The 7830-nt window shown below is 48.0% G+C and overlaps 1 non-coding gene across 1 annotated transcript; it reads left to right on the top strand.

The window, feature by feature from the left end:
* Window positions 1-3883: 3883 nt before the first annotated feature.
* On the top strand, window positions 3884-3956 carry Trnav-cac (transfer RNA valine (anticodon CAC)). The gene has a single exon. It is a non-coding gene; the product is annotated as a tRNA-Val (tRNA).
* The last annotated feature ends 3874 nt before the right edge of the window (window positions 3957-7830 follow it).

Here is a 7830-nt window from a genome sequence, read left to right as displayed (position 1 = left end):
CCCGCGCGACCAGACCAATACCTGGCTACGACGCAGGACAGCAGCGGCGGAGACGAGCCACCGCCCAAAACGCCAGGTATGAGGAGACCTACCTTGAAGCTGCGGCCGAACATTACGGCCGATCCACGGCAGGCGGGTAAACCGCCTCCGTAGTTCTGTACTGTGTTTTGCTTGAGGCGGGTTGGGGGGTTCGTGAGTGCAATGGCCGTCACCCTGAGCGCTATTCTCTTGGATATGTGTCAGGAACGAGGGCCCGAGTTGCATGTGAGTGTTGTTTTCGAGAGGTCGGGTTGTGTTCCCTTTTGTGGCATTCGACGCGGTTATCGGCGCGTCATTATCAACACTCGTCCCTGCGTAACTGTGATGGGCACCATTCTACCGTGTAGTCATGGCAGCTAATATCGAAGGAGCCCTACGTGTAGCCACGTTAAATGTACGAGGGCTCAGCGCAAGAAGGCGGCAATGTCAGCTAAGCCGGCTACTCTTAGATAATGACTTGCATCTTGTGGGAATCCAAGAAACGAAAATAGAGAGCCAAGAACTAACCGACAGAATGGTGTCCAATTTTCGTGCGCACTTTGACGTGTGTGTTTCTCACGCTGTTGGTGGATCAGGTGGTTGCGCTGTATTCATTCGAAGAAACTTTGGCATTTGTGTGGAGTCAGTGTTTTCGTGTGAAAGTGGGCGCCTTTTAGTGGCTGATTTTTGTTTTTGCGATAAGGATTTCCGTGTCATTTGTGTCTACGCACCGAATATTCAAACAGACCGGCGATCCTTCTTTGAGCGTCTTGAAGAGTACGTAAACTGTGACAAGGTGGTAATACTGCTGGGCGATTTTAACTGTGTATGCACTGCTGACGACCGCGCAAAATTTTCACACGTACGCGATAGGAGTGCTGAATTGCTAAATGCAGTGGTGCACGATAACGACTTGGAAGATATCGGTAGTTTCTTTGCCAGTGGTACTCACCCGCAGTTTACTCACTTCCAGCGTGATAGCCACGCTCGGCTAGATAGATTATATGTGTCAGCCGAATTGGTGCCCTTGTGTAGTGAATATGATGTGCAACCCATTGCATATAGCGATCACTGCTTAGTAACTGCCACCTTTGGGAAAAGACAGATCAAACACACCTTTAACTGGGACCTCTGGAAATTGAACGCGCAGTTGCTGGATGACGATGCTTTCGTTGATGCTGTTGCGAAGGAACTAGAAAGCCTGATTTCAGTCGAATTAGCAAGCTTCGCCATTAAATGGGAAGAATTTAAACAGAAAGTAAAAACAATGGCTATTGAAAGAAGCAGTGTTCTTCGGCATAACCTGAAACAGGCAGAAACGAACCTTCGCCAGCAACTGCAATTTTTCATCAGCATGGAAAGTGTCCAGCCTGGTGTGTATGTTAACGAAATAAAGGAAGTGAAAGCCGAACTCGAAAGGATAGACTCTGAGAAATACAAAGCCGCCGTTGTGCGATCAAGGTCTGAGAAGCTGTGGGCGGGAGAAGCGCCAACAAAACGAGCTCTCTCAGAAGAGAAAAGGTACGCATGTCGGAAGGAAATCCGTCAGCTAGCTAAAGGCAATGACATCACGTCCGACAAAAACGACATCAAACAAGGGATCGTCGATCACTTCAAAGCCTTCTTAGGTCAACCACGCGAACCTAAAGATGGCTACCAGACGGAATTCCTTTCATTGATGCCAAAGCTCGATGAAGAAGTTAAGGCACGGCTAGAACATCCTATTACCCTGAGTGAGATAGAGTGCGCAATAGACGAGTTGGCGCCCGGTAAAGCGCCTGGGCCTGACGGCTTAGGGGCTACTTTCTATAAAACGTTTAAGTCAGCGCTGGCTCATGTCCTCCATCTAGTTATCAGCGAAGCGTATGACCGAAAAAGATTGCCCTTGTCTTTCACAACCTCGCATATCGTGCTAATCCCGAAGAGTGATGACGAAAAGAAACGTTTGGTGCCAGGCTCATATCGCCCGACAACTCTAGCCAACGTTGACTATAAAATATTCACGAAAGTTTTAGCGAAACGACTGCAAAGTGTCATCAAAACATTGGTAGGGCCTCACCAGACTTGTGGCATTAAAGGCCTCAGTATTACAACAAATGTACACGTGGTTCGAAGTGTGCTAGAGTGTTGCGACGCGATTGGCGATTACGTCGCGATGATGCAGATAGATTTGGCGAAAGCCTTCGACCTCGTCTCGCAGAAGGCTCTACTATGCATACTCGAAGATACGAACGTTGGCAGTGTCATAACGGAACGCGTAACGATGGCGTACAAAGACTGCTCAACGCGAATCATTGTTAATGGGGAGCTCACCGATAGCTTTCGTGTGCTCTCGTCGGTGCGTCAAGGATGCCCGCTTTCGCCCCTTCTGTTTGCTGCTTATCTCGAGCCACTCTGTTTGGCCATTAAAAACAACGACCGCATAGCAGGCTATCGACTACAGGCAGCACACGTTAAAATATTGGGGTATGCAGACGACATCGCGATTCTCTGTACAAATAAAGCCAGCATTAAAGAGGCAACTACTGTAGTCGAAAAATTTTGCGATTCAGCTGGAGCCCAGATAAATTGGGATAAAAGTTATGGCTTCTGGCATGGGAGTTGGGAAGACACGCCGGAGACCTTTTCTCGATTGAATTGGTCAAAGTTGCCTACACAGTACCTGGGGGTGCCTCTCGGAAGTTACCGTGAGGCCGAACCGTACTGGCTCGACCAAGCTTCGAGAGCAAAGGAAAGGGCTGACGGTTGGAGAGGAAAGCAATTGTCAATGTTTTCTAGAGCCACTGTTTGCAATCTCTTTTTAGTTTCTAAGATATGGTATGTTATGAATGTGTTGTGTGCTGCGCGGGTAAGCGTACAAAAAATTCACCGCATTTTCGCTACTTTCATTTGGGCCTCTACCTGGGAGAGGACGAGTCGAACAAACTTGTTTCTTCCGGTCAAGAAAAGTGGGCTTGGTCTGGTTCACTTGTTTTTGAGACAAATTGTGTCACGCTTTGTGTTTCTGCGGGATCAAAATGATCTCTTTCTTCGAACAATAGTACAAGTACGGCTGGGCAGACTTCTTCCGGGATTCGTTGTTTCGTCGGCTCAGAACATGCCGGGAACTGTGAAAGGATACCTGCGTGAAGTGGTGATGTCATATAGGATGTTAAATGTGCGTTTCTCACAGCAGTATCTGTCCACCGTTACAAAGAAAAAATTGTACAGAGATCTTGTGGACACGATGCTACCTGTACCTTTGTACCGTTCGCCACACCGTGGAGGCCCCGGACAGGACGTTTTAAAAAGAGTCAAGAAAATGCCAGTACGGCCATCAACTAAGTCTTTCTTTTTCAAATTACATACAAACACACTTCCCGTTAAGACCTGGCTTCATAGCAAGGGTATTTTCATCCCCTGGAACACCGACTGCTTTCTATGTAAAAAACAGAAACAATAGAACATGTTTTCCTAGATTGCTGGGACCCTATCTTTCACTGGGACGTTCTGCAGAGAACGCTGAAGAAGCAGTTACCCCTGGACCCGTATGGGATACGCTTTTTGCCAATAGATACCTCAGAGCAAGTACCGTACGACCTCATTATGGTCCTGGGCCTCCACGCTATGTGGAAAACTCGCATGCAATTTGAACATGCAGACTTGGTTGTAATACCGGTGCGAGAACACTTCATTGAGAGTGTTGTTTACGTGAGAGACGCTTACAAATCACTGCCTGATCCACCACAATGGATGTATGTACTCGATGAACTGGTGTCACTGAAAAGATTTTAGTGCTGTGTTGGCCAAAGTGTGGCTGGCACGTTTTATCATTTGTAACATTTGATTTTGTACGTCGACGACGGCAATAAAGAAAAAAAAAAAGGTTCCCGTGGTGTAGTGGTTATCACGTGCGCCTCACACGCGCAAGGTCCCCGGTTCGATCCCGGGCGGGAACAAAGCTTTTCGTTTTTATTTCTATTGCGATTGTATGCGCACAAAAGAAAAGGGGGAGCGAAATACTCTACTCCTTGCTCGGTTCCCGTGGTGTAGTGGTCATTCCACTTCCGGCCATCACAGCGAACGGTCGCGGAATGTCTTGCTCCTCAGGAGCGGTTACAGCGCCCCTTGGCCGCGGTTCCCGGTCAACGGAAAAACCTTCTCCGGATTACCAGATGGTTCTACCACAACTGCCTTCAGGTGCAAGTGTTTTGAACACTGTTTTTATTCACGGCGAAGTGAAAGCTCGGCCTTACCGTGTTGAGCATTTCAGGGATGCGCTTTCGCGACTCATGCTGCTGCCGGAAGTGGTGGCCCTCGGGGCTTATCAGATGAATCATGTGTGGGCCGTAACTTTTGCGAACGAGGCGGCCAAAAAGAAGATATTGGACGCAGAAGGATTCCTTGTCAAGGAACACCGTTGCGTGGTCGTTGACCCGTGCAACCAGGGTGTCAGGCTCAAGCTCTTCTGGCTGCTGCATGGTGTTCCTGACGAAGACGTCAGAACAGCCTTGGCACCGTTTGGACGAGTAACTGAAGTGACGAGGGAGAAGTGGAGGGTCCAGGGCTGCAACGACAAAGGAACCACGACACGGTCGGTGGTCCTGAAACTCAAGCCCGGAATGACAGCAGACGACCTGCCACACCAACTTCGTGTTGCGGAAGACATGGCTCTCGTTATTGTCCCGGGCAGAGCACCCCTCTGCCTCCGGTGCCGTGGCACTGGACACATTCGACGAGAATGCCGGGTTCCACGTTGTGGGCTGTGTCGTCGCTATGGCCACGACGAGACCCAGTGCGTGAGAACGTACGCCAACGTTGCTGGCCCAGGCAGGAGCGAGGACTCGTCCGAGCTTCTCATGGATCAGGAGGACGCCGAAGAGGCCGCCAAAGGAGCAGCTGAAGGGGCGGCGGCTCAGTCTGCACCACTGGTTACGAAGACCGCAAAGGTGAACCTGAAGGGGATAGATGAAGGCAATGTGCCGGATTCTGCGCCTCCTCCGGCGAAGGTTCAAGTGACGCAAGCTGGTGCTGAGGCGACGGGCGCGCCTTCAGAAATCACGCCACCTCCGACCAAAGTGGCTGACGAGCCAGTCAGCGTCAGCGAAGACATGGACCTGACTTCCGACGCTAAAGGCGCCGGAAAACGGTTGCGTGACGAGGTTGATGACCACAGCCGAGACACCGAAGGCGTGGATACCGAAGGACCGACACTGAAAACACCGACAGTCCGACGGTCGACGCTGAAGGTCAAGCCCAACGTGCCGCCAGACAGACGGCCGTCACATGCGCCGCCTCCGCCTTAGCGGAGGTAGAGCCCCGGAAAGAACTTTCCGCACCCGATCTTTGATCGGGAGTGATTCTACGAGGACGTCGTTTTGCAGTTGTCGCCTTCAAAGAGCAACACCAAGCATCAGTGTATACAACAGCCGCTATGTTTCCTCGAACCGTGTGAGTAGGGGCCCACCTTAATTGCAGCTAACACAATGGCAAACGAAATTAACATCACCACTCCGCTTCGTTTGGCGACATTAAACGTCAGAGGGCTGTCACAGCGGCGAAGACAATGTCAGATTAGCCGCATGCTATTAGAAAAAGACATTGATTTGATGGCAGTCCAAGAAACAAAAATTGAATCGGAGGAAAAAACGGATCGAATGGTTGAAATTTTCAGAACGAAGTACAACGTTTGCGTTTGCCACGCGAATGGTACTTCTGGTGGCTGCCTTCTTTTTATTAGAAACAGTATTGGGATTACAGAGCAGCAAGTTACTTCATGTGAGGGAGGGCGTATGCTTATTTGTGATTTTTCTTTTTCTGGAATGCTTTGGCGGGCGGTGTGTGTATATGCTCCTAATAATGCTCGTGAACGTGAAGAATTTTTTGTTTACCTGAGATCTTTCTTGGTGTACGTGTGACAGGCACGTTCTAGTGTTTGGCGACTTTAATTGTGTGTGCCGGCCGATAGATAGATCGAAAAAGCTGCTCAGTCAAGATAAAAGCGCAACTGTTCTGCATGAAATTTTGTGTGAAGTAGATCTAGAGGATGTTGGAAGTGTTCTTGGTTCTGACAGTGATGTGCAATATACGCATTTTCAAGGAGACTGCCATTCGAGGTTAGACCGCATTTATGTGCCTTTTCATTTAGTTCCGTTCCTCTCTAGCTACAGTGTCGAATGCATCAGTTTCAGTGACCATTGCTTGGTAATGGTTACGATAGGTACAAAAAGCAAAGAGAAAAAATTTAATTGGCACTTATGGAAACTTAATGACAATCTTTTGCAGGATGAATTGTTTCTACAAAGAATAAAAGAGAAATTAGAAAATGTTCTCCTTGAAAATGCGGAAAATGTTGTAGAAGCTTGGGAACTGTTTAAATGCGATGCGAAAATAATTGCTTTAGAGAGAGCATGCGTGTTGCGGCACAAACAAAAGCAAGAGGAACAGCAAATGCAGTGCATGTTAGCATACCTGTTGAACATGGAAAGAGGCGCGGCTGGCACATTTATAAACGATATCAAAGAACTTAAAGCGAAACTTGAAGTCGTCGACGAGGAAAGATATCGCGGCGCCGTTTTGAGAGCACGCGCGGAACGAGTATGGTTGGGTGAAACGCCCACCAAGCGAGCGCTCAGTGACGAGAGGAGACACGCGTTGAGCAAGGAGATAAAAGAAATAGTTTATCAAGGTCAGCTTACATACGACAAGGAAATGATAGAACGTGCTTTTGTGGACCACTATAGCACGCTGCTAAGCAAGAGAGCAAGCGATATCTCGGCGTTTAAAAGTGATTATTTGCCTCTGATGCCGAGAATTGATGGTGAACTTAAGGAAGCCCTTGAACGACCTATTTCTGTAGCAGAAATTGAAGAGGCTATCGATGACCTTAGTGCAAGAAAATCGCCTGGACCAGATGGTCTTGGGGCAGCGATATATAAAATTTTCAAGGTTGAAGTAGCACAGGCTCTGTATCGCGTCATAACGAAGTGTTATGAACAAAAATGGACGCCTCCTTCCTTCCGACAGACACATGTGGTACTTATACCTAAAGTAACTGACCCCATAAAGCTTCAATCAGTAGAGGCCTACCGGCCAATAAGTCTAGCTAACATTGATTATAAAGTATTCATGAAGGTGCTCGCCCAACGCCTTCAGAGTGTAGTGAAATCCCTAGTAGGTACACATCAGACATGCGGTATTAGAGGTAGGACTATTTTTACAAATATACACACAGCACGAAGCATACTTGAATGCTGCGATTTGATGGAAGATCGTGTAGCCATGCTACAAGTGGATTTAGCCAAAGCTTTTGACAGGGTGTCGCACGAAGTCCTGTTTCTGCTTCTTGAATACGTGAATGTCGGAACAGTCGTTTTGGACGGGGTGAAAATGGTTTATAATGATTGTATAACAAACCTAATTATCAACAACAGACTCAGCAGACGAATTCCAGTACTGTCTAGCATAAAACAAGGGTGTCCGATCTCTGCCTTGCTTTTCGCTCTTTATTTAGAACCTTTCTGTCTAAAGATACTTCATAGCCATAGTATTCGCGGATACACGTTTTTTGGCAGAGAAGTAAAAGTGTTAGCCTACGCTGACGACATAGCAGTGTTCTGTCGCGATAAGCAAAGCATTGCAGAAGTAGTGAAGGAAGCCCAACCTTTTTGTAGTGTTTCTGGTAGTGCCATAAGTTGGCCAAAGTGTCTAGGTTTTTGGCATGGGAACTGGCAAGATACGCCAGAATTGTTTTGCAGAATGCAGTGGAGTGTGTTACCTGGCACTTATCTTGGGGTTCCACTCGGCAACTACCGAGAGCCAGTAGAATACTGG

The sequence above is a fragment of the Dermacentor silvarum genome, chromosome 1 (assembly GCF_013339745.2).
Source record: "Dermacentor silvarum isolate Dsil-2018 chromosome 1, BIME_Dsil_1.4, whole genome shotgun sequence".
In the NCBI taxonomy this organism is placed as follows: Eukaryota; Metazoa; Arthropoda; class Arachnida; order Ixodida; family Ixodidae; genus Dermacentor; species Dermacentor silvarum.
The sequence above is the reverse complement of the archived record's forward strand: the minus strand, read 5'-3'. Positions and strand labels throughout refer to the sequence as shown.